A 6,548-nucleotide genomic window follows, 5' to 3' on the forward strand; every position below is an offset into this window, starting at 1 on the left:
CAAAAGACAGTTCTAGAATACAACACAAAACACACGGGTTTGTAACGGTTCCGGTATAATATTGTGATAAAATCTCCCAAAAGACAGTTCTAGAATACAACACAAAACACACGGGTTTGTAACGGTTCCGGTATAATATCGTGATAAAATCTCCCAAAACACAGTTCTAGAATACAACACACGGGTTTGTAACGGTTCCGGTATAATATCGTGATAAAATCTCCCAAGGAGTCGCAAGGTTCAGGATCGGACTTGGTCACAAACCAAGAAAGACTGGGCTAGTGAGTTACAAGGCTGGGAATCTGACGTAGTGATAGAATCGAACTCTATTTTCACTTATGGACTTTTCCATTTGACTAATTATTAAAAACAAAAATGTTAAGCAGACGATAAAACCGAATCATAAAATGAAGCAAAAAAACTTGGTAAATTTTACAAAAATTTCATTTTTCAGTTTAGTCAATTCAGTTATGTAAATAATTTGAGGTTGAAACAAAAGTTTTGTGTTTTTGTGAGGGAGACAGCAAGTGTTCTGTGAAGTGGTAAAGTAGTAACTATACAAGATGTTCTTCCGCTGGGTCCCCGAAAGTGTTCTGTTTCAAGAGTAAATAAAACCAAAATTAAGAGTAACAAATTTTTTTATTTCTTGATTTTCAACTTCACAGAGGGCATAATTCTTCTCTTGATTCATGATGTCCCGACAGTACAAATTGCAGCTTTAAGCGTCCCTTATGTGACGTCATTTTAGTGTCTACTGACTGACTGACAACACACTACTGTATATTGGTGTGAGTGGTTAAAACGGGGGATCCCGGAAAATAATAGAGAGCCGGGCGTGGCTTAGTTCTTTCGAGTTAGAGTGCCGCAAAAACGCGCACCGTACTTTAGGGACATGGAAAATGGTCAAATCCCACTATTGGGTAATATAAGTGAAGCCTAAGAGTTGGCAGTAGGTACTGTTGACTAGCTGCCTTCTATCTAATCCATAAGTGACAGATAACGTTCGTGTGGTTTTCCGCGAAAAGTCTGAAACAAACAATGTTAGCTAATTTTCTAAATGTGATATAATTATTTGAAAAGTAGAATACTGTGAATTCGATAGGCTAGCTACTGATTACGTGTGCTAAAATGATTTGGAAATATGAATAACATTTCTACAAACACGGTAACTTCTTATTGAAAGCTAAATAGGTATTATTCTGATCACCAGGTGTCTCTTCAATCTACCTGTCTCATTATAATCAACAAGTTTGGCTGTATGATGTTATTTCTTTTCCTTGTGAGTGGTTGGCTAGTTATAACACAGTGTTTTAACCATGACAAAGGTAAGTGACCAGGAAGTAAGCTATATTTACCATGTTCATCAAGAATCATGTTCAGCTATATTTACCATGTTCATCAGGAATTCAGTTATATTTACCATGTTCATCGAGAATCATGTTCAGCTATATTTACCATGTTCATCGAGAATCATGTTCAGCTATATTTACCATGTTCATCAGGAATCATGTTCAGCTATATTTACCATGTTCATCGAGAATCATGTTCAGCTATATTTACCATGTTCATCAGTTTAAAAGTGCCTTGTTGTTGTTGTCCCTCGGTGTTTAACAAAGAATCGTGTTCAGTGTGTATTAAAAATCATGTATAACCATATTTATAATTTTCAGTGTCTGTTAAAAATCATGTATAACCATATTTATCATGTTCAGTGTCTATTAAAAATCACGTACAACCATATTTATCATGTTCAGTGTCTATTAAAAATCACGTACAACCATATTTATCATGTTCAGTGTCTATTAAGGAATCATCACAGCCATATTTATCATGTTCAGTGTCTATTAAAATCATGTATAACCATATTTATCATGTTCAGTGTCTATTAAAATCATGTATAACCATATTTATCATGTTCAGTGTTTATTAAAATCATGTATAACCATATTTATCATGTTCAGTGTCTATTAAAAATCACGTACAACCATATTTATCATGTTCAGTGTCTATTAAGGAATCATCACAACCATATTTATCATGTTCAGTGTCTATTAAAAATCCTATACAATCATATTTATCATGTTCAGTGTCTGTTTTGTTGAAATAAGAACTTTTAAATTAACTTTCTTGTAGTGTTTTTTGAAGAAAGTTAGTTTAAAAGTTCTTATTTCAACAAAAAACACTAGAAGAAAGTTAGTTTAAAAGTTCTTATTTCAACACAAAAAACACTACAAGAAAGTTAGTTTAAAAGTTCTTATTTCAACTTCTTATTTCAACAAAAAACACTAGAAGAAAGTTAGTTTAAAAGTTCTTATTTCAACACAAAAACACTAGCTTTTAAACTAACTTTCTTGTCCGCCTCTAGGTGTCCTGTTGGATCCAAGTAGTAGTGACCAGTATTTGAATCCTCTCTACTTTTAAACTAACTTTCTTGTCCGCCTCTAGGTGTCCTGTTGGATCCAAGTAGTAGTGACCAGTATTTGAATCTGTATACTCTCTACTTTTAAACTAACTTTCTTGTCCGCCTCTAGGTGTCCTGTTGGATCCAAGTAGTAGTGACCAGTATTTGAATCTGTATACTCTCCAACCCTTTCATCGCACTTTGATGCAACTACATCCTGGTTACAAAATAGGTTTGTTTACGTTTTTTTACCCACTGCCGTTTACTGACATCAAACGGAAACCGATCTCTCGTGACTTTGGGATCGGTTCTGAGTTTCTTGGCAAACGATCGGTGTATAAACCAGCTGGTAGCTTAATGGGTTCCGAAATATTCGACAAAAAGATGGGCTCTGAGTTTCTGGGAAAGCAGACGGATGACTTTGAAAACCAAATTAAAGACGAAGTAGTTAAAACAACTCAAAACAAGCGGCTGAGCTCAACATTTTTGGGAGAACGTTTGAAGGATGTTGACAATAAATTCATCTACATCGGCTCCTCATCAGATCTCCAAAACAAACGGATGGGGTCAAAATTTTTGGCCAGAAAAAGACGAGAACTACATCAAGCAACATCAAGCCAGAAGTTCCCGCCAGAGGGTGTTGCGTTTATATAAGGTAAGATCGAAATATGTGATAAACAACTGTTTATAACCTAAACAAAACATTCAACTTTCAAGGGGTCTGTATCTCATCATAGTAGTCGATACGATACACATCTAGATACAGAAGTTTTACCAACGGTCTGTTACAATATACATGTATCTTTACTCTGAACATGAAAATCGCTCTAAACTCGGAGCAGTGACAGCTTTGACTTCATGTACTAAAACATTAATTTTTAGCAAAAATACTTTATTAGAAATTATGCACAAAAGACTTGTAATGTTTACTGAAAGTTTGCCAAATTTTGTGAAGATACATAAATCGTATCGGACGATGTACCGATATAATCGTATCGCGGCTTTACGATACGATCGATACTCGTATCGTATCGCTGTATTGCGACACCCCTAATATATATGTATACACATGTGTATGTTCACAGATGGGGTGTTATGCTTTATAAAAACGATTTCATAAACTAATCAGTGCATGTTACAGTAAAGAAAAACTGACGATAGCGTATTATCTGTACCACCAGAATGAACATGACTGACGAGGACGATAGCGTATAATCTATACCACCAGAATGAACATGACTGACGAGGACGATAGCGTATAATCTGTACCACCAGAGTTAACATGACTGACGAGGTGTACCACCAGAATGAACATGACTGACGAGGACTATAGTGTATAATCTATACCACCAGAATGAACATGACTGACGAGGACGATAGCGTATAATCTGTACCACCAGAGTTAACATGACTGACGAGGTGTACCACCAGAGTTAACATGACTGACGACGGACGATAGTGTATAATCTATACCACCAGAGTTAACATGACTGACGAGGTGTACCACCAGAGTTAACATGACTGACGAGGTGTACCACCAGAGTTAACATGACTGACGAGGACGATAGTGTATAATCTATATCACCAGAATGAACATGACTGACGAGGACGATAGTGTATAATCTATACCACCAGAATGAACATGACTGACGAGGACTATAGTGTATAATCTGTACCACCAGAATGAACATGACTGACGAGGACGATAGTGTATAATCTGTACCACCAGAATGAACATGACTGACGAGGACGATAGTGTATTATCTATACCACCAGAATGAACATGACTGACGAGGACGATAGCGTATAATCTATACCACCAGCGTTAACATGACTGACGAGGACGATAGCGTATAATCTATACCACCAGAGTTAACATGACTGACGAGGACATTAGCGTATAATCGCTACTATCATAATGGGCATGACTGACGAAGATATATGGTGGTCATAGCTTTATATAACAATACAATAGTTTTATGTTTTACTTAGAAGGTCTATGAATTTTCAAAACTTGTTAAATAATTAAATCAGGAAGTAAATGTTGCCCTTTTTATTTTAATTAAGCACATTAAAATTTGAAAATGACATGTCATACATTTATTTCTATTGTCATATTATGCTTCTTTGAAGTTTTAGTGAAAAATTAATTCTTGAAACTGATTTAAAAGTGATTTACTAATAAGATGTTTTATGTTTCTTTAATTAAATGATGTTTTCTTTCACCAAATAAAAAATCCTTAACATCAAATAATACTTCAGAATTATTGTTGATACAGACTCAATTATTTAATAGGATAATCTGAAAAAAAGTTACAAAAGCAGTTTATAACGAAAATTATTCTATTTTGTTTTACAGATTCACGTGGATATTTACCACACAGCTCATGCCTAAAGTCAGAGTACTAAATTTAATTATGACAGGATAAACCCTATTATAGATAATTCATGAAGATTGGATTAATAAATATAATTATAAAAGAATAAATCCTATTGTAGATCATCCATGAATATTGGATTAATAAACATAATTATAACAGGATAAACCCTATTACAGATTATCCATGAAGATTGGATTAATAAACATAATTATAAAAGAATAAACCTTATGGCAGATCATCCATGAAGATTGGATTAATAAATATAATTATAAAAGGATAAACCCTATTACAGATTATCCATGAAGATTGGATTAATAAACATAATTATAAAAGAATGAACCCTATTGTAGATTATCCATGAATATTGGATTAATAAACATAATTACAACAGGATAAACCCTATTACAGATTATCCATGAAGATTGGATTAATAAACATAATTATAAAAGAATAAACCTTATGGCAGATTATCCATGGATATTGGATTAATAAACATAATTATAACAGGATAAACCCTATTACAGATTATCCATGAAGATTGGATTAATAAACATAATTATAAAAGAATGAACCCTATTGTAGATTATCCATGAAGATTGGATTAATAAATATAATTATAACAGGATAAACCCTGTTGTAGATCATCCAGGAAGATTGGATTAATAAATAAAATTATAACCTTAAACCCTGAAGTAGATCATTCACGAAGTTAGGATTGAAAAAGATGATTATTATCTTAAAACCAGCCACGTGGAGCAAATTATTGTTGTAAAAACCAATCTGCAAATAAAGTAGTTTGAACAATTGTTGAAAATAAACGGATATTATTGTTGTAAAAACCAATCTGCAAATAAAGTAGTTTGAACAATCGTTGAAAACAAACGGATATTATTGTTGTAAAAACCAATCTGCAAATAAAGTAGTTTGAACAATCGTTGAAAACAAACGGATATTATTATTGTAAAAACCAATCTGCAAATAAAGTAGTTTGAACAATCGTTGAAAACAAACGGATATTATTGTTGTAAAAACCAATCTGCAAATAAAGTAGTTTGAACAATCGTTAAAACAAACGCATATTATTATTGTAAAAAGATTGTTCAAACTACTTTATTTGCAGATTGGGGTTTTTACAACAATAATATCCGTTTGTTTTCAACAATCTGCAAATAAAGTAGTTTGAACAATCGTTTAAAACAAACAGATATTATTGTTGTAAAAACCAATCTGCAAATAAAGTAGTTTGAACAATCGTTTAAAACAAACAGATATTATTGTTGTAAAAACCAATCTGCAAATAAAGTAGTTTAAAAAATCGTTGAAAATAAACAGATATTATTGTTGTAAAAACCAATCTGCAAATAAAGTAGTTTGAAAAATCGTTGAAAATAAACGGATATTATTGTTGTAAAACCAATCTGCAAATAAAGTAGTTTGAACAATTGTTGAAAACAAACAGATATTATTATTGTAAAAACCAATTTGCAAATAAAGTAGTTTGAAAAATCGTTGAAAATAAACGGATATTATTGTTGTAAAACCAATCTGCAAATAAAGTAGTTTGAAAAATCGTTGCAAATAAACGGATATTATTGTTGTAAAACCAATCTGCAAATAAAGTAGTTTGAAAAATCGTTGAAAATAAACGGATATTATTGTTGTAAAACCAATCTGCAAATAAAGTAGTTTGAACAATCGTTGATTTTCTTTTTACTTAAACTACATATATATCTTATATACAATTTTATTTTTAAATATATTTAAAA

The 6,548-nt window shown here is 32.4% G+C and overlaps 1 long non-coding RNA gene across 1 annotated transcript in view; it reads left to right on the top strand.

Annotated features, from left to right (window-relative positions):
* The window catches only part of LOC111084089, a 6,680-nt gene extending 1,742 nt beyond the window's left edge, over window positions 1–4,938 (top strand). The window contains exons 2-4 of the long non-coding RNA XR_002609387.1: window positions 1,211–1,325; window positions 2,446–3,056; window positions 4,761–4,938. This is a non-coding gene — a long non-coding RNA (uncharacterized LOC111084089). The remainder of the gene's footprint in view (window positions 1–1,210; window positions 1,326–2,445; window positions 3,057–4,760) is intronic.
* Window positions 4,939–6,548: the final 1,610 nt, after the last annotated feature.

This window comes from Limulus polyphemus, unplaced genomic scaffold (genome assembly GCF_000517525.1).
Source record: "Limulus polyphemus unplaced genomic scaffold, Limulus_polyphemus-2.1.2 Scaffold13499, whole genome shotgun sequence".
Taxonomy (NCBI): domain Eukaryota; kingdom Metazoa; phylum Arthropoda; class Merostomata; order Xiphosura; family Limulidae; genus Limulus; species Limulus polyphemus.